Genomic DNA, 27,627 nt, shown 5'->3' with positions numbered 1-27,627 from the left:
GCACTAAATAATTGATGCTTTTGAATTGTGGTGCTGGAGAACTCTTGAGAGTCCCTTGGATTGCAAGAAGATCAAACCAGTCCATCCTAAAGGAAATCAGTACTGAAGATTCATTGGATGGACTGATGCTGAGGCTGAAACTCCAATACTTAGGCCACCTGATGAGAAGAGCTGACCCACTGGAAAAGACCCCAAGGATTGAGGGCAGGAGGAGAAGGGGCCAACAGAGTTTGAGATGGTTGGACGGCATCACCAACTCAATGGACATGAGTTTGCACAAACTATGGGAGATAGTGAAGGACAGGGCAGCCTGGCGTGCTGGAGTCCATGGGGTCACGAAGAGTTGGCCCGGACTTAAGGATTGAACAAACGCACAAAGTCAGATTTAGGTAAAATAAAGCCAGTGAAGAGCCAAACAAGGTAAACCTTAAGGCATCTATGGTATTTTTATTCACTGATTTATTTATTTTTCCTTTGTTTTGAAATAATTCAGTGACTAGAAAATGTATCTGTAGAGGTGTTGGGGAAAATGCCAGAAAATTCAGAGCCATTTGTACCAGCTTAACAAATCTTTGCCAATGATCAAGTTTCAGTGGAACCACAGGAACAACCTTTATAGGATTAAAATAACTTTTGAGCAATTCTCATGCTAATCTTGAGGTATTAAATTATGGTAACAATATTTATTTTTGAACAAAGAAACTGTGGGAAAAAGAGTCTAGTGACTCAGGCCTAGTTATGAATTATCATTTTGGATAATTCTAAATTCTAACAACTGTTTGAATTATGTGGTGAACTTATGATTTAGAGTAACACAAAGACAAAGCTATATTTGCTCAATTTTTATTGAAATGTTAGAAATAGTTTTATAGTCCATTCTTCTATTTTAAAGTGTATTATTGTTTTAATTCTTAACCTTTCTTTGAATATTTACTACCATGTATGTCATAGCAGTCAACTTTAATTATGATAGCAGTAAATTCCTATGAGAATGTGACTACCTCTGCTCACAATGTCAATAATCTCATAGTTTCACAGAGCTACATTAGGATACAAAATACTGAAAGTATGAAATAGAAATTAAATGTATAAATCAGCCTGATGTTCTTTCTAAAGCTGTTTATAAAAGAAAACAAATTAAATGATTGTAATTGCAGTTATTTAAGAGCTTCAGGTTTTTTTATTTGAGGTCTGATTATAGTGGAAAATTCTCTATTGCCAAAATTATCATAAAGGAGAAAATAACATCAGTGTTACTGATGAAATGAAATGTGATTCCACACTGGGTAGAATGGCTTTATATAACTCTGAAATATTTCTAATATCTTCTTCGGTATTTTTTTCCTATAATTACAAATAGTTATTTATATTATCTAACCAAAATTATCATATTTCAACAATTGTTGGAAAAATATCGCTTGCTTTTTATAGTCCCTTATGTGACCTATTTTACAGATCTTTTCAACATTTAATGATCCCTGGAGGTTCTTAAGTTTGTCACTGTTACCCTCAATGTTAATAATTTATACTCTTGCTACATGAAAAAAAGCCCTGGAGACAAAAGGACTGGTAAATAAGGAAAAATAAAAACAAAAGCACTGTAAATTTGAAGAAAGCTCAGAAATTGAAAGTAAGAAAGCAGTGTGTGTGAGAGAGATAAAAATGAAAAGAAAACAAAAAGGAGAAGACGGCTAATTTACAGTTTTAAATTAAGAATCATAACAATTATTTAGGACAGAAAACATTTTCTGATGTTAAGTTTCCAGAGCAGTGTTTTCTATGACTATCTTACCTCTTATATGTATTCCTCCATTCTGCAAATACCAGTTAGATATTTTTACTGTGTTGGGGGTCCTACGGTAAGTGTCAGAGGCAACAACATCTTCAAAGAGCTTAAGGTTTAGTAGAAGTAGCTGGGCAATTTAAACAAAAGTGTCACAGTGCAATTTTATGGATATTGTGTGGGTATCCTTGTGGGATTTTGTAGAAGGAAGAACAACGAAGATGTGCCCGTGGTACCCAGAGCTAGGCCATGATGAACAATGGATGTCATTGAAAAAGTTGGGGACTTTGACTAGAATCCCCAGAAAACAAAGACAGAAGGGCAAAAACTTACTGATAAAACTTTATTAGAGGTCTTCCCTGGTGGTACAGAGGACAAGAACCCACCTGCAGGGCACACGGATTTGATCCCTGCTCCAGGAAGATTCCACATTCCCTGAAGCAACTAAGCCCATGCACCACAACTACTGAGCCCATGCACTTAGGGCGTGTAAACCGCAGCAAAAGAAGCCACCACAAAGAGAAGCTTTTGAACCACAACGAAGAGTAGCCCCCTCCCGCTGCAACTAGAGAAAGCCCGTGAGCAGCAATAAAGACCTAGCACAACCAAAAATGCAATTAACTAAATAAGTAATATTAAAAAAAAAAGAAAGAAAGAAATCCTTAAAACAATGTATTAGGAAGTACGACTCCTGGGAAGGAGCAAAAGGAGATTGAAACAAACAATAAGGGAACACATAAAAGCTGGCCACACACTCTTCACAGAGGCCCCGTGAATGGCCTGAGGAGCAGAGGGAGGAGCTGCTGCTGCTGCTGCTAAGTCGCTTCGGTCGTGTTCAACTCTGTGCGACCCCATCAACGGCAGCCCACCAGGCTCCCCTGTCCCTGGGATTCTCCAGGCAAGAACACTGGAGTGGGTTGCCATTTCCTTCTCCAGAGGGAGGAGAGAGGCAGACAAATTTTTCTACTGGCTTTCATCTTATTTTTTTAATTTTTAAATTACTATTGGCTGTGCTGGGTCTTTGTGCCTGCTCGTGGGCTTTCTCTAACTGCAGCAAGTGGGGGCTATTCTCTACTTTTGGTGTCTGGATTTCTCATTATGGTAGCTTCTCTGGTGGAGCATGGGCTTTAGGCATGTGGGCTCAGTAAGTGTGGTGCCCGGGCTTAGCTGCTCCAAGGTATGTAGGTTCTTCCTGGATCAGGGATGGAACATGTGTCCCCTGCATTGGTAGGCAGATTCCCAACCACTGGAACACCCAGTAAGTTTGGCTCTCATCTTTATTGGTTAAAAATTGGCCACCATTAGCAACAATTCTCCAACATTTCCAGAAATTCATGCTGAACACCTATTGAGTCTTGCTACTCTTCATGCCAGATCAGAGTAATGCCCCTGATCAGGAGGCAAGAGGTGGCAGGGGAATTTGTGTGGGGTGTGGCTCTGTTGGCTTTGCCTAGAAGCAAGAAGAGTGATCAGAAGCAATGGCCCCAGAGACCCCCTCAGTGGCAGCAGCAGCAGCAGCAGCAGCAATAACTCACCTGACCATGAAAATCATGGGCAGGTCTGTGTGTGTGTGTGTGTGTGTGTGTGTGTGTGTGTGTGTGTGTGTATTCAGTTGCTTTAGTCACATCCATCTCTGTGTGATCCTATGGACTATAGCCCACCAGTCTACTCTGTCCATGGGATTCTCCAGGCAAGAATACTGGAGTGAGTTGCCATGCTCTCCTCCAGGGGATCTTCCCAACCCAGGGATCAAACCCACACCTCTTATGTCTCCTGCACTGGCAGGCAGGTTCTTTACCACTAGTGGCACCTGGGAAGCCCAGGCAAATCTGACCAAATAAAGTAAGTGTGCAGATCTGGGATGGTCCATTAACAGTTGGACCATCAGCAGCATGTTGTGTATGCTGCTTGAAGTTAGTCTTGAAAAATAACTACATGTTCACCAAATGAATGTGCAATCAGAAGGTGAATCATAAGAAAATGCATGATTGTATGTAACTGACTCTTGAATTATATTACTCTTGAATCCATTCATGTCCTCCATTGATACTGATACAGTCTTGTCCCATTCTCTGAAATATAGCTTATTAATTAACAGCCTTTAAAAAATCACTATCTAATTAACCTGTCCATATTCAAGCTTTTACCCTTCCCTTTCACAGATCTTCTTTCCATCATCCATTGAACATCTAGTTCTGGATTTCAAGTCTTAAAATACTTAAAAGAATCTTCTTTCATTTAAGATAAAATTCCCAATCTTTAACACGGCTTACCAATATTTTCTAGCACCAACCTGTGTTTTCTCTTAGCCCAAACCTACTGGCTCATCATTCCCTCACAGTGCTGAGATCCTTCTCATTCCTGTAGGCTAATTACCTAGCAGATTGTCTGATTAATATCCATGCAAATAGACAGGAAGGAAATGAAGATAATGCTTCTCTTTCAAACCTCCATTGAACAGGTATGTTTGTTTAGTCATTCAGTTTTATTGACTCTTTGCAACCCCAAGGATGGTAGACTGCCAGATTCCTCTACCTATGGAATTTTTCAGGAAAGAATACTGGAGCAGATTGCCATTTCCTACTCCAGGGGATCTTCCTGACCCAGGGTTTGAACCTGCAACTCTTGTGTCTCCCGCATTGGCAGGCAGATTCCTTACAACTAGCACCACCTGTGAAGTGCCCATTGAGCAAGAGGCAGACTAAAGGATATGTCAAAGATTGGAATCAAATCTACATAACTGGAACTGTTATAGTTGCGTTGGATTTGAAGATGATAAAAGCATTAGAAAACTTTTAGCGAAATAGTCCCTGAGTGAAAAATAGGAGTGGATATTTAGTTATTGACTGCTGTGCATTCTAGAAGAAAAATACTATTACAGTGTTTTGGATTACAAAATGCTTTGGTAAGATCAGAGGAAGTGGAGTAATCTGTCTCACTGGCACTTGGGGTGTGGGGTGAAATAACAGGACTGGGACTGGAAGATAATTTTTTTTTTTAGTATCATATTTTTTAGTCTCAGATTTATGTTTTTCTGCAAAAGTATATATCTTCATAACAAGAAACTCTTTACTCTGTCAAGTCCATTTGTGTATCATCATATTAATGGGCAGATCTGTGTGATGTTTTAATTATGAATCCTATCTCATTATACATAGTATTACTGTAAAATTATGTTTACCTTTTTGTGTTAAAATCTCCAGGCCACATGATTTTTTACTCTAAAGACATACAAGTTGAAAACTACTGCCTCTTATTTCTTGGTGAATTTCTTGCTCTTTATTTTTCAGTCAACCCATCCAGTATTATTTTTTTCAATGTCAAAGCACATTTTTGCTAAAATATTTTCTTTCAGTTATAATAGCCCTTATGAATCAGTCACACTAAAGATCTAGTAAAAGCTAAGAGATCAAGAAGAGATGGCAAGAATACACAGAACTGTAAGAAAAAGATCTTCATGACCCAGAAAACAACAGTGGTGTGGTGACCCACCTAGAGGCAGACAACCTGAAGTGTGAAGTCAAGTGGGCCTTAGGAAGTACTGCTGCCAATAAAGCTGTTGGAAATGATGGAATTCAAGAAGTTCTACTTAAAATCCTAAAGGATAATGCTATTCAAGTGTTGCACTCAATATCTCAGCAAATTTGGAAAACCAAGCAGCGGCCACAGGACTAGAAAAGATCAATCGTTACCCCAATTCCCAAGAAGGGCAGTACAAAAGAATGTTCAAACTACCAGACAGTTTCACTCACTTCCCATGATAGCAAAGTTATGCTCAAAATCTTTCAAGCTAGGCTTCAGCAGTACTTGAATCAAGAACTGCCAGATGTATAAGCTGGGTTTGAAAAGGCAGAGGAACCAGAGATCAAATTGCCAACATTTGCTGGAACATAGAAAAAGCAAGAGAATTCCAGAAAAACATGTGCTTCTGTTTCATTGACTATGATAAGCCTTTGACTGTGTGGATCACAATAAACTGTGGAAAACTCTTAAAGAGATAGGAATACCAGACCACCTGACCTGCCTCCTGAGAAATCTGTATGCAGGTCAGGAAGCAGCAGTTAGAACTGGACATGGAACAACAGACTGGTTCCAAATGGGAAAAGGAGTATGTCAAGGCTGTATATTGTCACCCTGCTTATTCAACTTATATGCAGTGTACTTCATGAGAAATGGTGGACTGGATGAAGCACAAGCTGGAATCAAGATTGCCAGGAGAAATATCAATAACCTCAGAGATGCAGATGATACCACCTTTATGGCAGAAAGTGAAGAAAAACTAAAGATCCTTTTGATGAAAGTGAAAGAGGAGAGTGAAAAAGTTGGCTTAAAGCTCAACATTCTGAAAACTATGATCATGGCATCTGGTCCCATCACTTCATGGCAAATAGATACGGAAATAGTGGAAACAGTGGCTGACTTTATTTTCTTGGACTCCAAAATCACTGCAGATGGTGACTGCAGCCATGAAATTAAAAGACGCTTACTCCTTGGACGGAAAGTTATGACCAACCTAGACAGCATTTTAAAAAGCAGAGACATTACTTTGCCAACAAATGTCTGTCTAGTCAAAGCTATGGTTTTTCCAGTAGTCATGTATGGATGTGAGAGTTGAACTCTAAAGAAAGCTGAGAGCCAAAGAATTGATGCTTTTGAAGTGTGGTATTGGAGAAGACTTTGAGAGTCCCTTGGACTGCAAGGAGATCCAACCAGTCCATCCTAAAGGAGATCAGTCCTAGGAGTTCACTGGAAGGACTGATGTTGAAGCTGAAACTCCAATACTTTGGCCACCTTTTGCAAAGATCTGATTCATTTGAAAAGACCCTGATACTGGGAAAGATTGAAGGCAGGAGGAGAAGGAGATGACAGAGGATGAGATGGTTGCATGGCATCACTGACTCAATGGACATGGGTTTGAGTGGACTCTGGGAGCTGGTGATGGACAGGGAGGCCTGGCGTGCTGCAGTTCATGGGGTCGCAAAGAGTGGGACACAACTGAGTGACTGAACTGAACTACAGGAATATTATCTAGGGATCAAAGTCACTATAAATACAGAATAAGCCTCCTACTTAGTAACATGTTCAAGAGTCAAAAATGAATTAAAGTAATAATAATTATAAAATAATAACACTAATATCAGGGAACTGTGTTCCACTTTGTTTAGATTATTTCAAATCTTCAAAATCTATAATGTTGGTAATAACATATTCTCTTTAAATTCATAGTCATTAAATTTGAGAGATCTTTAGAGAAAAATAAATGTTTATTACCTAATTATGTAACCCAAGTGTGCAAGTAGTAATAATGTCACATAAACATAAAAGTGCCAGAGTTTACATGCTCATTAAGCCACATCAAAAATATTTCCATCAAGTTGTCCTAGCTGATCTTACATCTGCTGCTGCTGCTGCTAAGTCACTTCAGTCATGTCTAACTCTGTGCAACCCCACAGACAGCAGCCTACCAGGCTCACCCGTCCCTGGGATTCTCCAGGCAGGACTACTAGAGTGGGTTGCCATTTCCTTCTCCAATGCAGGAAAGTGAAAAGTGAGAGTGAAATCACTCAGTCATGTCCGACTCTTAGTGACCCCATGGACTGCAGCCTATCAGGCTCCTCGTCAATGGGATTTTCCAGGCAAGAGTACTGGATTGGGGTGCCATTGCCTTCTCCAGATCTTTCCATCTAGAGTCCTTTTAAAGCATATGTTTGGAACAATAGCCACTCAGTTTGGGTCTCTGAGTGCAAAAGGTGGTGAGAGTAGTGATGGCACAGAAATAAACTTATGTATATATCATCAGTTACCCTCCTCTCCATTGTGTACATGGATGCAAACATGAGAGGAGACATTTACAAGTATGGAGAAGGAGATGGCAACCCACTCCAGTGTTCTTGCTTGGAGAATCCCAGGGATGGCGGAGCCTGGTGGGCTGCCATCTATGGGGTCGCACAGAGTTGGACACAACTGAAGTGACTTAGCAGCAGCAGCATTGACACTTTGAGGACTTCCCTGGTGGCTCAGATGGTAAAGAATCTGCCTGCACTGCAGGAAACCCAGGTTCAATCCCTGGGTAGGGCAGATTCCCTGGAGAAGGGAATGGCTAACAACTCCAGCATTCTTGCCTGGAGAATTCCATGGACAGAGTGGCAGTGGCTTGGTGGAGTATGGTCCATGGGATCGATCACAAAGATTCGGACACAACTGCACGACTGACACTTTGGCATTGACACTTCTGCAAATATTAAGGTCCAGATGTAATTTCAATTCTTTACATTTGTTCTTTTTATCCTTGCAAATTGAAATGTCAAATGGAAGCTATTTTTCTAGTAATATTTTGTGCATATAAAAATAATTATTTCTGGGCACTTAAAATAAATGTTCAGCTTCTATAAAAGTCCTTAAAATATAAATTAAAAAAATTTAATTTAAAAAGTCACAAAGAAAATAAACTTTTAAAATGAACAGTTACAATAATGGCTTTTGAAACACTGATTTCAAGTCACAATTCAAAACCAGTAATGTGTAACTGTAAAGCATTTTGCACTGGCAGCTGTGTTTGGTAATTACTTTTGTTATTTCTCCTCAAGAGAAATTAATACAAATATTTTTGAGTCTGAAGTAAAAAATGAAATAAAAAATAAGTGGTCAGCCTCAAAATACCCTATATTATGCCTTAATACAGAGGCACTGCCAGGAAGATCTCCCGGGTCCTGTAATATATCCTACTACCATACATTAATTTTGGATTTAAATTTTAATTATCTTGACCCATTACTTGTTTCTGTACATGATTTTAATTACATACCTCATTATTCATTTTAATGTACTTGTATAATGTACTGATCTGGAATTTCTTCTCTTAATGTACATACAACCTAACTTTTTGGAAAATGTGCATATTTAATCAACTCATAGTCTCCACTTAAAACTTTTGTCAACAATTTTTAAGTTGCATTGTACATTTGTCTTTTCCTGGAAACTCTAATGAAACTTGAATAGTCATAAAATCATTTTAGGTATATGAAGGCATATTTTTTTCATAACTTGGCTCCTTAATCATTACTTCATTTATATATACTTAGTTTACAGGGGACAATGAAAAAATCCAATTAATCTTTCTTGAGATGAATACAAACTTGGATCTATTAACCTTTATTATGTTCCAGGTAGTTTGACTATATATCTATTTATTCACTGTAATACTTCTCCAGTTTATGAAGTTCTAGTAAATACTGAATAAATGGTATCAGTTATTATATGCTGATCTCAAAACTTCTAATTGCTTTTGAATATAAATTTTTATTTCTATTCATAATACTATGAAGTAGGTATTACTGTTATTTCCATTTTTCTGATGAGGAAATGGAAGAAAAAGTTAGGGTAAGCTTTCTCAGGGCCAGACATCTAGTTATTTCATTCCCTAATCTGAATGCTTAACCAATGAGCTATTAGAGCCTCATCCAAGTATAAGCAGAGAGACAATCTGTTTTACTGTCACCAAAACATGGCACAGTGGAGAGCATGGTTTCAGAGGCAGACAGATATGACTCTGAGTCCTGATCCTAGACCCTTTAACTTCTCTGACCCTCACTTTTCTCATCTGTGAATAACAGAATTTTTCTGAGGACCTGAGAAACTACCTACCTATATGTTAAGTGTTTTACAAACAGTAGTTCTCATATAATTAATTTAAAAAGCAAACATATTAAAATGAACAATAAATTGATTTGGAGTATTAGGATAAAGGGTAAGATATTTCAGTGAAAAATAGGGATTGGATGTGAGTTAAGAAAATGCCATTTCTATCCGAGAGGAAAAGCCATTTCATTTTTGTAGTTTATGTAAGATCTAAGCTTTCCCAAGACTGCATCTGAGTAGAGCCAAGGTAACAGCTCCTTCAGTTACCCAGATTATCTTTGATAAAGTCCATGGATAAATCCCTGAAAAGTGAAAAAAGTTTTGGCACTCCCAATACTAAATAAGCTATTTTATTTTCTTTATTCTCCATGGAATAAGAACTGTTTGACTGTTTGCATTGATTATGTCTGCATCATTTAAACACAGACGTCTCTACTATTAAAATCACCTAATTGTTTTAAAATACTAAGATAGGTTTTTCATTGTCCTAAGGGAAAAGATCAAAAACCCATATTCAGTAGGAAGAATAAGACAGCACAGTTTAATACTATCAACAACTTCCAGGTGCCAGGGACCTGGAAGGATTAACCCTACAGGATTAGATACAACTGTTGCAGAGTGATCCAGGATACTTTGCACTTGAGATCCTGCCCCTTATATATGTATCCCCAGCATGACACTCTTTTACCAGAAGGGGAGAAGGGTAGAAAAATGTCTCTCCTCTACAATAATGTTATTATAAAATCTTGCCAAGTGCCAGGTATGTGGTACCATATTCCTGAATTCACCAATATTTATATCATACTTAATTTCCTTTCCTGATTCCCTTCTTATAACTTTCTACCTTTGTACACATCTTAAAGCCATGCCTATGAATGTGTCTATATAACTGGCCAAATTAAGTGGAAGATTGCAATAATTACATGAAAAAAACCTTGACTTCTTAAAGCAACAAACGTTCAGCAGGTAATTATGTCAAAATTATTTTTCTTGATCTTAAATTATGCAGATAATTTACCCAGCTGCTTTTTTATCTGGAATATAGAAATTGATATGTTTCTTTTGGAATATCAAGGATATTAATCTCTATAAAGCATTTACATAGCTTAAATCTCCTTTTTATTGGAAATTATAGTCAAAGTTACATTTTAATAACCATGTCTATGAAAATAATATAATATACAGTGTATGATTTATTTAAAACAAAACATCTTAGTGTTTCAATATATTTGGAATACGTTAAAGGTTCTAAATTGACCCTAAGTAGATTTTGCATATTTTCAAAAATTTTTGAAGTAAATTAAATGTTATGTCCTGTAAAAATGAAGACATATTTTTGCCAAATTATATATTTTTTAAAGATTTTGTGGGAACTCTCCTCATGAATACTTGAAAAATGGTTGAATCTAATGTAATTTCATGACATCAGTAAAGTATACCATAGACATAGTTTTGAAATATTATTAAGCATCAGAATCAGCTGAGGACTCTGTTAAAATGCACATATTTGAGTCCTCTAACATTTTTATTTAAAAAATCTCCAAGGGAAAGGTCCAAAATTTCATACAGCATAGATTCCCATGATCCTGACACTCAATGTAATTTGGAAATTATTACTGTCAAAAATATTGTTATCCTGTATAGAATTTAGGACTACACCAAATCTTCAAATAGCTTGCAAATAATATTTTACAAATATTTAAAGTGTATCTATGGTATCTTTTTTAATGATCATTCAGTATTAGGTCTGTGCTTTCTCTCTAAACTGAACTGCTTTAGAAAATGCACTTAGGTAGAAGCAACATACAGCTGCCCCTTGAACAATATGTAATTTAGCTGTGTGGATCCATTTATATGTAGATTTTTTTTTCACTAAATAAGTACAATACTACACCATCTGCGACTGGTTTAACTGTGGATGTAGAACCTCAGATGTGAGGTTGGAAGATAAGGTTATGTGTGGATATTCAACTGCTCAGTGAGTAAGCTCTCTTAACTCCCATTGTTTACAGGTCAGTATGTGTAACAGATATAATACATGCACATATACCTGGGATAGCGTATTTGGAAGCTAATCTACACTACTTTAAACAAATATCAAACAATTTCACTAAGGTTACATAATAGACATTTATTTAAACTATTCTAGGTACATTGATTATGACAAACACATTCATTATAAAAAAGGGTTAGATATTTTTTATAATTTACAATAAGCCATCTTTACTATTTTTGTTTATTCTTATATCTTTGGCCACTAGAATAGGAGTGGGACAGGGTTACCATTTAAATATGTGTAGAGTTATTATGTGAAAATACAGATTGACCTCCACTGATGAATTTGCCTTTGATTTCCAGAAACATGTAATATTTTATAACTGAAAGATATTTAATGTATCTGTGATCTCAATAAAATTTGTTTATATCACTTATGATCACTCTTTTTAGCTCTCATAATATGTAATAAGACTACTTAAGTTTCCCAGGTTTTACCTTATTAGCCTTGTAATATATAACCTGCTACTTCCAAAATAAGATAAATAAATATCATATGTAATTAAACCTATTTTCTAGAATACTATTGTTTTAAGCTTCATTCATTAACTATCACAGTAGTATTTTATTTTTGTAATTTTGACAGTCAGTGAACCACAAGTTCCAGGTGAATGGTATTTGAAGTTTCTATGACAGTATATTTAATATGATTACTTCTGTTGATGACTTACATGGACTTCTATGTATGAATGTAAATATCTAATAACAACAAGATTTAGATTATTGTGATTCCAGGCAGGTTTAATTCATAAACCTCATTAACAATCATGTATTATTTTCTGTGGACCTTTGAATTAATTTGAGTGTGTTTGAATTTTTACTGTGCCAGTAGCAAAGTTCAAATAATTGATAGACATTACAAAAAGAATGCTAGAGTATTACATCCTTATTATCTTTGAATGAAAAGATAAATGTAAGTTGTGATGCACAGCAAGTTACTAAATTTTAATGGCTCTTCCTTTGTCTTGTACAAACACATGCATGCATGCTAAGTTGCTTCAGTCATGTCAGACTCTTTGCGACCCTATGGACGATAGTCCGCCAGGCTCCTTTGTCCATGGGATTCTCCAGACAAGAATACTGGAGTGGGTAGCCATCCCCTTATCCAGAGGATCTTCCCGACCCAGGGATCAAACTCGGGTCTTCTGTACTGCATGTGGATTCTTTACCATCTGAGCCACAAGGGAAGCCCTGATGTACTAAATCAACATAGAGAGTGCATTAGAATAGGATGCTCTTGCACTTAAGTTTTGGAATCACAACCTGCTAACTCCTTTATCATGAACAAACTCCCTTATCATTTTTATTTTTCTCTTCATGTACAATCTCTCATTAAGTTTTTTTAGTCTTATTACATCTTTTGAGTTGCTCTTCAAAGTGAGCTGCTCTTTCTTTGAATCTTTTTTCAATACTCACAACTTTGGCCAAAGAACAGACTGTGGTTCTGAACGTGGCTCTCTCTTCCACTAGAACTCCTGTCTCCTAACAAACCCCTGCCAAATGATTTTTTTTCCTCCTGATACCACTTTTACCATCTTTGTCACTCGGGCCATTTAACAAACTCCAGGACACTCATTCACTTTCTTCAGTGATTTTAGCTCACAGATTCACAATTTTCCTTTTCAACTTGTCCTCTATCATCATTTTTTTTAAATCTTAAAAAATTCACAGTAAAGATTCGTCTCAAATTATGAACTCACTGTTTTTCAGATGGTAAAAGAGTCTGCCTGGAATGCGGAGGACCCGGGTTTGATCCCTGGGTCGGGAAGATCCTCTGGAGAAGGAAATGGCAACCTACTCCAGTACTCTTGCCTCGAGAATCCCATGGAGGGAGGAGCTTGGTAGGCTACAGTCCATGGGGTCGCAAAGAGTCAGACACGACTGAGCAACTTCACTCACTATATTTTAGGCAACCAACAAATAACTAACATTAAACTGTGTCTTTATCAGAAATGTCCTATTTCCTGTATTTTTAATTCTGAAATAATGTTTCTAGCCTTTCTACCTGTTTCATTTCTATTAATTTTATTTATCACAACCCTTATTAACTTATCTGTCACACATGTCATTAGTCCTCAATATCCTGTGTCTTCCACTCATACTTTACCCATCCTAATCTCTAAACTCCTTCACACCAAGGATCACACAAACCTAGATATTTTTCATCTGTTTCTCCTGTAGTTGGGGTACCTTCCAATTGTTGGACTTTGGTAAATCCCCTATCTGTTACCTCCACTATCTCTTTTTTATTATGCATAATCATAGTGCTTTTTTTCTAAAATTAGAGAAATGTGATAAAATGTCACCTAATCACTATATTTTGGCAAATTTTATTTATCACCTGATGCTAAGAGCCCACATCCTGACCAGTCATCCTCAGTAATGGTAGTCCTCTCACTTCACTTTGTTATTTTACTGAAAGTATACATATTTTCTCCAGTCAGCTGAGCAGCATCTGACCTACCTAAAGAAGAGCCCTAACAGCATGTCAGATGTGTATCTCACCCTGCACTTTCACTCTAACTCTTGATTTTCTCCAAACTCTGAAAATGTATCTTGCTTTGTACTTGCTAACACAATCCCACTGCCTCTCAATCCTTCAACTCTAGCCTCTTAGAAACTTTATTCTACTTTGTTAGGGATGATCTTAGATGTTTCTAACTCATATGACAAAGTGTAGATATAGTTTTCATGAGGATATATTTATTTTTAAAACATATAATACAGAAAGATCCCCTGGAGGAAGGCATGGCAACCCACTCCAGTATTATTGCCTGGAGAATCCAATGGACAGAGGGGTCTGGTGGGCTACAGTCCATACATTCACGAAATGTCGGACATGACTGAAGCAACTTGGCAAAGGTAACAAGGATAACACTCTCTTCTAAAATAGAAGCCCTATGATCTATAAGACAAGCTCAGGTGTTTTCCAAAACATTGGTATCAAAGAAACACTGACAAATTAGAAAAGACAATTATCAGCTCCAGAGACAGCTTTTTCACTGGGACCTAATTTATAAAATGCTTATTTATAAAATATTTCATAATATGTTCAACTCTGTTATTCTTTGCTATCCCATGAATCGCAGCACGCCAGGCCTCCCTGTCCATCACCATCTCCCGGAGTTCACTCAGACTCACGTCCATCGAGTCCATGATGCCATCCAGCCATCTCATCCTCGGTCATCTCCTTCTCCTCCTGCCCCCAATCCCTCCCAGCATCAGAGTCTTTTCCAATGAGTCAACTCTTCGCATGAGGTGGCCAAAGTAAAGAATGAATGAGTGATATAGGTAATGATGACAAGCTGTTAGTTATTATTTTGTTCATTCACCATGCAGCTTCTAAATTTTATAGCATCTGTCAAAACCTTAACCTTTTCAACTGAGAAAATGGTAAAACTAATATAAATTATATCACAGTGTCCTTGGGAGAATAAATGAGCTAATATGTAGAACAAGTGTATAATACTGCCTATCACCTTGCAAACACACACACACACAAATGTTAATGATGTTATGACTTACTAAATATTTCCTTGCAATAGTACCTCTGATCTGACACTGCTGTCAAAACCTCCTAACCAATTAGCTATTGATGACCGAATTCAATGATCATACATTAGTCAATCCTTTCTCACTCATTTGCTGAAGGCTTTTTCCTCTTTACCTGCTCAGCCTACTGTGAGACTTGGGGGTTCTGCATCACTTCACTATACTGGTCGGTATCCTGTCCATCTGATTATTACAATTTACTGATGCTCATTCTATCTAGAAATTCACTCTTCACTTAAAAGCTCTCCTCCATGATTTTGAGCTCAATGGCTCTGTTGATCTGATTAGCCTATAACAAGCTGTTTTGACCAGAGCAGAGGCATCTTGATTTCTAATCTCGACAGACAGCTCATTCCAAACTTAAAGGAGGTAATAGGCTTTAAAGAAAAGAAAAGAAAAAAAACCTTGAATCACCTTCTCTATCTTTTCTCTCAGTTCAATACTCAGTTCAAATGCTAGTTTCATGAAGAATTTTCTGTATTCTTATTTTATATAATGACCTTTAGTTTTGAAACTGAAATAGTCCATTTTCTCCTAACCTAGTCAAATATTATTGTTAGCATTTTATCATGTAAACTTGAATATCCGCCTCCTCTTTCTCTAGACTGGAACAGTTGATAGTAGAAAAGGTACTTTACCATTGTATGCCTTGCAGATCCCGTGCATTCATGTTCAGTCACATCTGACTCTTTGCGATCCCGTGGACAGGAGCCTGCCAGGTTTCTCTGTCCATGAAATTTTCCAGGCAAGGATACTGGAGTAGGCTGCCATTTCCTGCTCCAGGGGAGCGTCCCGACTCAGGAATCGAACCCACATCTCCTGCATCTTCTGCACTGGCAGGCAGATTCTTTACCACTGAAGGCTTTTGACTAGATAGGCACACAGCGTAATTGGCTGAACGGACTAAAGAGGGCAAACACCTTTCAGAGTGAAATAATAATAATGAGATAAAAATCCTGGGGAATTCCCTGAGGTCATCCATGCCCAACTGTGGCTCTAAGAAAAATTATAACCTGCAAGAGCATTTAATTAAAAGAGTTCCATAATATCTAATTACTAATGGTGAAGGTCACATATTATGTTCCCACTGCCAGCCACTGAAGGCATGATGAAAACAAAGCCTCCTTCCTCAGCTGAAAACTATAAACAAGGGAAGCATGCACACTATTCTCCTTTTTCCTGTCAAGCTTTCACTTCTTTAATCCTTTGTCCCCTTTTTATTCCTTCCTTCCCTCCTCTTTCTTTTTCTTCTTTTCTCCTTCCTTCCTTTCTTCTTTTTTCTGTTATTTTTTCCTTACAAAAATTTTTAACTTTAAACACATGAAATTTTATTTATTTTATCAAGGTTTTATATGCACATAATTTAAAGCATCAGTTAGCTTTCCTTACTGTGTTAGAGTATGGGCTAAGGTGCTGAGAACAGCGCTGACTTCTTTAGCTATCCTCTCTGCTACTTTACATTTTGGCCCTTAAAATAAACTTTACTTTATTATGACCTTGTCTATGCACTCAAAAGGAGATTTTATTATGTCCAACATGTCTAGGAATTTGATAACAGAGTTTTTCTTTGATGTATATGATGCCATATTGCTAACGTTTGAATTAAAATGGTCTCCCTAGAAATTGCAGGTTTAAATCTGATTTTAAATTTTGGGAGTTTGTATTCTAAAAGTCAGACTAGGCATTTGACTCAATTATTTTTACTATAAACATTCATTCACATATTCAAATATTCATTTACACATTAACTGGGTAAATATCAAGGGTCTACCATGTACCAAACTTGATTCTAAATGTGGGATACACAATAATGTATAAAACAGATAAACAAGAAAAACAAAAATATTTAGCTAACAAGCTAGTGATACCATCTGCATATCTGACTATCTGATGTTTCGGATCTCATGCATATATAATTTGCAAATACATAGTATATTCTACAGTTTAGTTTAGAAACAACCAGAAAAATATTATTTAAACTGAAAACACTACAAGTTTTCCTTTTTGTTCATGGTTTTACTTCCAGTTAGTGATAGGTTATTATATGATCTGTTTGAAGGTGTTTCTATATATTTTATTATTCTAACATGAAGAACAATGTTGAATAGATTTTCCTACAAAAATTAAGCTTACATAATGAAACATGGAATGGTAAATGCAGATACCACTCCATTTGTAACAATCAAATATATATAAATTTCAATACTTGTATAAATGTTCACCCTTATGTTGACATTATCTAAGCATTCAATATCATTTTAGCATGAGATATTTACTTTTATAAATTTGGAAACAGACCTGCTGAGTCTTAAAGAAGAAACAATATTCTTAAAATAATTAATAATCCTGGAATTTTTTGAAATTTGATTTTACTAAATGTAACCTTATGAAATTTAACACTCAAATGCTGACATCAGGATATTATGAAATTTAAGAGTGTATGCAGTCATAGAGAAATATATATACCTTAATGCATCACATTTCATATATCTGAATGTCTTTTTAAAAAAGAATAATACTTAAAATATTAATATTGGTAATTGTGTGTTGACACTCAATAGTCCCTTGTTTTAAATTTAATAAACTACATTTACAAAATTGTAAATCATATTTTCTCCTTTTAAACAGACTATTTTTTTAAAACAGATTTAGATTTACAGCAAAATTGAAGAGCAAATTTGTATTCGCCCTGCTCCCATGCACACACAGCCTCCCCCACTACCAGCATTTGTACCAAATACATTTGTTATACTGACGAACATATACTGATACATCATTATCAGCAGCCAGAGTCCACACTTTGCTCTTGGTTGTTGCATGTTCTATGGATATGGACAAATGCATAGTGACATCCATCACTGAGTATGATATGGAATAATTTCTTACTATTATAAATAATAATCTGCTTTATAAATCCTCTGTGTTTTGCCTGTTCATCACACACTCCCACTAAGCCCCTGGCAGCCACTTATCTTTTAACTGTATCTATGGTTTTGCCTTTCCAGGGTGTTATATAATTGGAATCATATATGATGTAGCCTATTCAAACTGGCTTTTTTCACTACATATTATGCAATTTAGTTCTCTTCTTTTGTTTTCATGGCTTGATAGCACATTTATTTTTAACATGAAATAATGTTGCATTGGGTGGATGCACCATCATGTATTTATCCATCCACCTACTGAAGAACATCTTGGTTGCTTATAAGGTTTAGCAATTATAAATGAAGTTGCTATAACATACAACATGCATGTGCAAATTTTTGTGTGGACATGCTTTAAACTCATTTGAATAAATAAAAACCAGTAAATGCAACTTCTGGATGATATGAAAAAAGAATGTTTGTTTTATAAGAAACTGCCAGGCTGGTTTCCAATGTTGCTGTATAATTTTGCATTTCTACCAGCATTGAATGAGAATTCCTAAAACTCCATATCCTTATGACAGCATTTGGTACTGTCCGAGTTCTGTATTTTGGTCACTCTGATAGGCATGAGTGGTATCTCATTTTTGCTTTAATTTGTATTTTCCTAACGACTATGACATAAAGCATCTTTTCAAATGGTCATTTACCACCTATAAATTTTCTTTAATGAGGTGATTGTTCAGGCCTTTTGACCATTTTTAATAGGTTTTTATCAGGTTGTTTCCTCATTTATGAATTGTAAGTGTTGTTTATATATTTTGGAAGTCCTTTACTAATTTTTTTTTTGCAAATATTTCCTCTCAGTCTGTGGCTTGTCTTCTCATTCTCTCGTCACCATGTTTCACAGAGAAAATAAAAATTGTATGAAGTCCAGCTTATCAATTATTCTTATCAAGGGGTCATGACTTTGGTGTTTTATCTATAAAGTCATTGTCATGATCAAGTTTATCGAGAATTTTTTCTTGTTATCTTTCAAGAATCTTATAGTGTTGTGTTTTACATTTATATCTGATCCATTTTGAGTTGATACTTATGAAGTGTGTAAGGGCTGTATCTAGAGTCATTATTTTGTAGGAGAATGTCTAGGAATTCTACCATCATCTGTTGAAAAGACTGTCTTCTCTCAACAGCACATCTTTTGCTCCTTTATCAAAGATCAGTTGACTATTTTTATGTGAATCTGTATAAATCATTTTAACATCTGGTATTTAATACTTACTATACATTCCTGTGGGCTTCCCAGGTGGTGCTAGTGGTAAAGAACCTGCCTGCCAGTGCAGCAGACAGAAGAGACACAGGTTCAATCCTGGGTCAGGAAGATTCCCTGGAGGAGGGCATGACAATCCACACAAGTATTCTTGCCTGGGGAATCCCATGGACAGGGGAGCCTGGCAGGCTACACTCCACAGGGCTGCAAAGAGTTGGACATGACTGAAGCAACTTAGCATGCACGCGTGCCATCTTGTAAACATTATTGATATTCACACTTAATCCCACTGTCTAGAGAATACATCTTTCTTTTTCGTATTACCATTTCTATTTCAACTAACAATCACACTTCTTTCTGCTGATATTCTTAGGCAAATTATTAGAATTATTGGCTCAAGTGTGCTGTTTCTACATCTTCATCCTTGCTCCTTGTGACAGCTTAAGTATTTATCAGAACTTGCATAAAACTTAAATATCGCCAGTCATCTATTCATTCATGTAATTTTCTGAATGACTTTGAGGTACTAGGCACTAGTCTAGGTTCTGTAATATCTTCTTGTATACTCAGTTAGATCTGTACTATATAGACATATATAAGTGTATGCATTTGTGTATACATGTATATTTATTTATTTATTTTTATTTTAATTATAGGACTAAGATAATTTATTTCCATAATTGAAATATGTACACAATACTTACTGATAAACCATTAACTATTTATGAGAAAAAAGAAAAGATGTTTGAATCAGATCATTGAAAGGTTAGCTAGAGGTGCCTGCTGCAAGAGTGTAAGGAAAGGTAAAATTCAGGAAACCACAAGTAGTTCAGTACTGATATAATTTGGGATTATCCAAAAAGTTCATTTGGTTTCTCTGAACTTCTTGGAGAACCCTATATGAAATGCAAAGACCCACATCAGTCAGTGAGTCTGGATGGATAGATGAATACAGCACTATTAAAAGTAAGGAACGGTTAGAATGTGGTATTTTTATCAAGGTGAAAATAAAATAAATAGGTCATTCTAAGATGATGTTTTTATTTGAAAAGAATATACTGACAGCACTGTGGAGAAATGACTTAAAAGAGTAAAAGCTGGAGACAGGGTACTGGTTATTTTAAAACTTAAAATGAAACATAAACCTGAGATCAACTCAATGATGCTGAAGTGGAGAGTAGGAAGCTGAACTAGGGAATGGTTAAAAGGTTGAATAACAGCATTTTATGAATGTTTGATATGCAATACACACAAAAAAGAAGGAATTCTCTTCTTGGGCTCTAAAAATCATGGTGGATGGTGACTGAAGCCATGAAATTAGAAGATGATTGCTTCTTGGTAGGAAACCTAGACACTGTGTTAACCACCTAAGATATCACTTTGCCAAAAAAAGGTCCGTATATTCAAGTAGTCATGTATGGATGTGAGGGTTGGACCAAAAAGAAAGCAGAGCATTCATGAATTGATGCTTTCACACTGTGGTGCTAGAGAAGACTTGAGAGTCCCCTGGACAGCAAGAAGATCAAACCAGTCAATCTTAAAGGAAATCAACACTGAATACTCATTGGAAGGGCTGATGCTGAAGCTGAAGCTCCAATACTTTGGCCATCTGATGGGAAGCACCAACTCGCTGAAAGAGACCCTGATGCTGAGATAGATTGAAAGTAGAAGGAGAAGATAGCAACAGACTATGAGGAGGCTGGATGGCATCACCTGTTCAATGGACGTGAAGTTAGGCAAACTCTGGGAGATGGTGAGGGACAGGGAAGCCTGGCATGCTGCAGTCCATGGGGTCACAAAGAGTTAGACACGACTTGGCAACTGAACAACAAATGAGACCTCTTCAGGAAAATTAGAGATACCAAGGGAACATTTCATGAGAAGATGGACAGAAACAAAAAGAACCTAACAGAAGCAGAAGAGATTAAGAGGTGGCAAGAGTGCATAGAACTATACAAAAAAAATAGTCTTAATGACCAGGAAAACCACCATGGTATGGTCAGTCACTTAGAGCTGATCATCCTAGAGTGTGAAATCAAGTGGGCCTTAGGAAGCATTACTACAAAGCTAGTGGAGGTGACAAAATCCCAGCTGAGTTATTTCAAGTCCTAAAAGATGATGCTGTTCAAGTGCAACACTGGATATGTCACCAAATTTGAAAAACTCAGTAGTGGTCACAGGACTGGAAAAGGTCAGTTTTCATTCCAATCGCAAAGAAGGGCAATGCCAAAGAATGTTCAAACTACCATACAGTTGTGCTCATTTCATATGCTAGTAAGGCTATGCACAAAATCCTTCAAGACAGGCTTCAGTTCAGTTCACTTCAGTCGCTCAGTCATGTCCGACTCTTTGCGACCCCATGAATCGCAGCACGCCAGGCCTCCTTGTCCATCACCAACTCCTGGAGTTCACTCAGACTCACGTCCATTGAGTCAGTGATGCCATCCAGCCATCTCATCCTCGGTCGTCCCCTTCTCCTCCTGCCCCCAATCCCTCCCAGCATCAGGGTCTTTTCCAATGAATCAACTCTTCAGATGAGGTGGTCAAAGTACTGGAGTTTCAGCTTTAGCATCATTCCTTCCAAAGAAATCCCAGGGCTGATCTCCTTCAGAATGGATTGGTTGGAACTCCTTGCAGTCCAAGGGACTCTCAAGAGTCTTCTCCAATACCACAGTTCAAATGCATCAATTCTTCGGCGCTCAGCCTTCCTCACAGTCCAACTCTCACATCCATACATGACCACAGGAAAAACCATAGCCTTGACTAGACGGACTTAGTCGGCAAAGTAATATCTCTGGTTTTGAATATACTATCTAGGTTGGTCATAACTTTTCTTCCAAGGAGTAAGCGTCTTTTAATTTCACCATCTGCAGTGATTTTGGAGCCCAAAATAAGAAAGTCTGACACTGTTTCCACTGTTTCCCCATCTATTTCCCATGAAGTGATGGGACCGGATGCCATGATCTTCGTTTTCTGAATGTTGAGCTTTAGGTCAACTTTTTCACTCTCCTCTTTCACTTCATCAAGAGGCTTTTTAGTTCCTCTTCACTTCCTGCCATAAAGGTGATGTCACCTGCATATCTGAGATTATTGATATTTCTCCCAGCAATCTTGATTCCAGCTTGTGTTTCTTCCAGTCCAGCGTTTCTCATGATGTACTCTGCATAGAAGTTAATTAAGCAGGGTGACAATATACAGCCTTGACGTACTCCTTTTCCTATTTGGAACCAGTCTGTTGTTCCATGTCCAGTTCTAACTGTTGCTTCCTGACCTGCAGACAGATGTCTCAAAAGGCAAGTCTGGTGGTCTGGTATTCCCATCTCTCTCAGAATTATAGGCTTCAGCAGTATATAAACCAAGAACTTCCAGATGTACAAGCTGGGTTTAGAAAAGGCAGAGGAATCAGAGATCAAGTTGCAAACATTCATTGGATCATGTAAAAAGTAAGGAAATCCCAGAAATGTATATACTTCTGCTTCACTGACTAAGCTGAAGCCTTTGACTGTGTGGAGCATAAGAAATTGCAGAAAACTCCTAAAGAGATGGGAGTACCAGACCACCTTATCTGTCTTCTGCAAAACCTGTATGAGGGTCAAGAAAGCAACAGTTAGAATCACATGGAGCAACTGATTGGTTCAAAATTGGGAAAGGAGAATGTCAAGGCTGCATACGGTCACCCTGCTTATTTAACTTCTGTGCAGAATACATCATGTGAAATGCTGGACTGGATGAAGCTCAAGCTGGAATGAAGATTGCCAAGAGAAATACCAGCAACCTGGTATTAGAGTGGTATGATACCACTCTGATGGAAGAAAATGAAGAGGATCTAAAGAACTTCTTGATGATGGTGAAGGAGGAGAGTGGAAAAACTGGCTTGAAACTCAGCATTAAAAATCTAAGCTTGGGGCATCCAATCTCATCACTTCATAGTGAACAGAAGGGGAAAAATTGGAAGTAGTGACAGACTTTATTTTCTTAGGCTCCAAAATCACCACAGATGGTGACTACAGCCAAGGAATTGAAAGATGCTCGCTCCTTGGGAGGAAAACTATGACAACATATTAAAAATCAGAGGCATCACTTTCGGACAAACGTCCATATAATCAAAGCTATGGTTTTTCTAGTAGTCATGTACAGATGTGAGAGTTGGACCATAAAAAAGGCTGAGCACCAAAGAATTAATGCTTTTGAATTGTAGTTCTGGAGAAGACTCTTGAGCATCACTTGCACAGCAAGGAGATTAAACCATTCAAACCTAAAGGAAATCAACCCTGAATATTTATCGGAAGGACTGATGCTGAAGCTGCAGCACCAATAATTTGGTCACGTGATGTGAAGAGCTGACTCACTGGAAAAGACCCTGATTCTGGGTAAGACTGAAGGTGAAAGGAGAAAGTGGCAGCAGAGGATGAGACAATCAGATAGCACCACTGACTCAATGGACATGAATCTGAGCAATTCCTGGATGTGGTGAAGGACAGGGAAGCCTCACATGCTGCAGTACATGTGGTCACAAAGAGTCGGACATGACTTAGTGACTGCACAACATTTCATTCTAGAATTCAAAGCAAACATTCGACTTGAGATAAACAATTGAGTTTATAAGTATTTAGGTGATGCCATTGATGATCTTGAGAGAAATCACGGATTACTTCTTTGTTCTCAACTGCTAATTTTACCTATAGCTTGTCAATCATAAACATTGTATTTTTATAGTCTCTTTTCTGTTCATGGATTTATTTCCCTTGCATTAGATTTCTTAAATGGTTTCTTCTTTCTTTTAGCAAAAAAGAAACCCAAAATATCCTTTTAGCAAAAGACTTTCAGTTCAGTTCCATTCAGTAGCTCAGTCAGGTCCTACTCTTTGCAGTCACATGGACTGCAGCACACCAGGCTTCTAACTTTAAGGAGGAACTCACTAATAAATAAAATTTTAGGTTTTGATGATTAAAATAGAAGTACATGTTTTTATTTTGAATATATCTCTAGATAAATAATGATTTCTTAAATACTATTTATTGTTTTTTTATGAATATTGCTTATGGATACATTAGTGCTAATATTGGGAGAAGTTTCATATGGAAATAACTCATTTTTTACAAAGTAGACTCCAATAATATTGCCTCTCATTTACATTTACTTGTTAAAGCACTTACTTAATTTAATACTTTTGGAAAGGTACCATGAGGAGACATAAAAATATGTAGTGCTCATATTTTCTAAATATTTATATTTCTTTCCAGTTTTCTATATATTTTTTTGTTTATACAGAAATATAATAATCCAAAGGTTGTGGAAAAATAAAAGAGGAATGATAATTAAATGCATTTATTATTAGATAACACAGAATTGCACAGGAACTACCCAGTATTAAATGAATTTTGGGCCTTTAAATGAATTTTTAGTAGCTGCTCTTCAGCATGCAATTTATTGTATGTGTTTATTAGTTTTTTTGTGTGTGTATGTAATATTTTTTTGGCCATGCCACGTGTGAGATCTTAGCCTCGTGCCTAGGGATCCAGTGTGCACCTCCTACCTTGGAAGCACAGTGCCTTAACCACCGAACTGCCAGGAAAGTACCAGTGTTTGTGGTTAAAGTGTTAAAATTTTGATTATTTTCCCTCTAAAATCTTGAAAGAAGAAAGCAAAATATGCATTTTTATTTCACAGTGTGTTAAATTTAGATTTGAGAAATTTTGTAAATTCAGAAACAGTTCCCAAAATGTTAGATCTACTGGGAATTGGAGGGTTCCACTACATTGACATGAACAATTCGGCAATTCTCACCCCTTCGCCAAACACTGGTGTGACTTACATTAGTTACATGGAGATCTGCAAAGGAAGGCAAAGAACTGGCTATAGACCAAGGATGTTGGTGGATTGAGATAAGGTCACTATGACTTCCTTTCCTGGGAGACTGGAAAAGGAAGTGATAGAAAGAGCATCCTTTCTCCACTTAACAAGTAACATGCTAACTTGATATATGTTAATCATTATATTTTCCAAGATGTGGAAGATAGAAACAAAATACTCACATCTGTAGTGACAGAGGATAAGTAAACAAGAGACAAAGGGGGAAATAATGAAGTTCTGAGTTTCCTCTAGTTGATGTGAAAAAGCATACTTTTAAGACAAAAATACGAGTCAGCTTCAACCTTCCTGATTCTTGATAGCCAAAGACTGATTTTTTCATGTGTCTTATATTTATGTTAATATTTCTAAATTCCCTAACAAACACATTGTTTCTTTCTTCAAAGACTGGAAGAAAAACCTTCTCCACATTCTACTTTATACTCATTTATTTTATTGTGTAGTAATTTTCATTGCAAAAAGAAAGTGAATAACTGCTGGAGCAAGCTTAAGAAAACAGTAGTAATTCTAATGAAAATACAAGTCGTGTTAAAAACAAAACTAAGCTAAAACAAACAGTGACATCTATAAGGTTTCTCCCTTTGACTTCTGCTTCTCTCTATTTTATTCTTCTCTTTATATGCAACTTGAAGCTTCAAATACATATTTTTCCCTTCTTCTCTCTACATCTTGGAAATGATGGACATCAGCAGTTTCTATTTTTGCATATTACATATTCTTTCATCTGAAGAGATGTCCTCTCTCATGTTATCTTTCTCTTCCCAAGGAGAGAAATTTTATTTTCTCATGCCTAGGTCAAACATACGTAACTAGGGAAGAAGAATCATGATGTATAAAAACAGTAGAATTTGCTACCGAAGAGGCCACGTGTTTAAATGTGAGATGAAGACAGCAGGGTCTTGAAAATTTCTATTAACTTGGGAGTCAATTATGCAGTTCTCCTTTATGCCTGTCTACCTACCACTCGTACTGGGATGTAAATTGCCTATCCACACAAAATGTTCATCTTACTTCCCTTCCCCATGACAGGCATTGCTAATTTGCCGTTATGCCTTTATCATCAAATTAAAATGCAGTCACTAAATCCTGCAAGGCAGAGGGCTCCAGGAACCTCCTTTAAATCAAGTGGCATGCAAGGTAAATCTAATTTCTCATATCTTTCCTCTCACTTTCTCATTATATCTCCCACCCATTCTATGAATATTATAAAAGGCACCCTTCACTGTGTGAGTAATACCATAACTACAGTTCTCCACACTACTCTGAGAAGATGCTTTTGGAGAAACAAAAAGATAAGGAAAATGTATAAACATTTGTATGCTACACTGTCTCTAAGAACACTAATATTGCTTACGAGGATACTTATTTACTAAAGCTCCAAAATCTCTAAGACTCAATATACCCTAAGCAAACCTAAGGCCTGAATTTTATTTTTAATAGCCCTAAATTTTCTGAACATTGATTATATATATAAATGTATCCTGGTTTTTAAATTGATTTTCATGCTTAATGGAATTTCTGTGTCAAATGCATACAAAATATTTTAGTTAAGATAAGTGCTATTATACATTAAAAAAAAAGTATCATGACTTTAATTGCAACACATTAATGAAAGTTTAAATGATGTAATAGCATTTTGGTAAAGTGAATTCATCTTCACAAAGGATAAGTATTTAGGGGGTATAGCATCTACTTCCTGTTCTCTGAAATCAATGAAATGATGTTATTATTTTAAAATATACATCATTTTAATTTCAATTTTAAAGAGTAATTCAGTGGTCACTTTTCCTTATTTATATTCTGGGTCAGGCTATGTCCTAAAATTGGACTGAATACATTTTCATATTGTTTGCTTATATACTGGGCATTGGAAAGAGAAAAGGAGAAAAAGAACCGTGGTGCTGTTTCCTAACTTTCTTATCCTGATTTTATTTTGTGTTTATATTCTCTCTCTATCTTCTTTCTTTTCTCTTCTTCTCCTTTTCCTTTCCTTTTTTTGGTCTTCTTTCCTCCTCTCTCTCTCCTTCCTTTCATTCCTTCATCTGTTCCTTTTTAGCTCTGCTTATCGGTCTTTCTTTTCCTCTTTATGCCTTCATTCTACTTTAATAAAAATTGGACTAAATATTTCTATTCGATAAGTGAATTTGCCTATTATAACAATTGTTTTGATAATGAGTTTTTTTTTTTTTTAAGGAATATACATGAAAACTACTAGGCATTGCCCCATTCATGTTTTGTCAAAGTGACTTTTATGTAACTTTACCTTACTTATACTTGAAAGCAAAACTTTTCCAAATAAATTTTCAGTATTTTTCTCATTTTTATTTCCTTTCTCTATTAATCTATTTAATGTTTCCCATGTCATCTTTTCATTGTCAGAGTCTTAAGTTTCTCAATTTCAGGGCATTTTCCTCACTGGAAAAAATTTGCATCCCATTCTATGTTCTTTCACTCATATTTCTGCATTAGCAGGTTTCTAAAACTTAGCCTTGCTCAGACTGTGGGTTTCTGCTGACACATAATGGCACTGCTGCAGAAGCAGAACTAAACTAAATAGAAATATGCTTGCCTTTGCATTAACAGCATTTCCTACA

General features: G+C 36.5%; 1 pseudogene; it reads right to left on the bottom strand.

The window, feature by feature from the left end:
- Positions 1–1,093: 1,093 nt before the first annotated feature.
- LOC128066493 (rho GTPase-activating protein 17-like) overlaps positions 1,094–27,627 on the bottom strand; it is a 119,435-nt pseudogene continuing 92,901 nt past the window's right edge.

This window comes from Budorcas taxicolor, chromosome 21 (genome assembly GCF_023091745.1).
Source record: "Budorcas taxicolor isolate Tak-1 chromosome 21, Takin1.1, whole genome shotgun sequence".
NCBI classification, from domain to species: domain Eukaryota; kingdom Metazoa; phylum Chordata; class Mammalia; order Artiodactyla; family Bovidae; genus Budorcas; species Budorcas taxicolor.
Note: the sequence above shows the minus strand (reverse complement) of the source record. Positions and strands in the feature narration are given on the sequence as shown.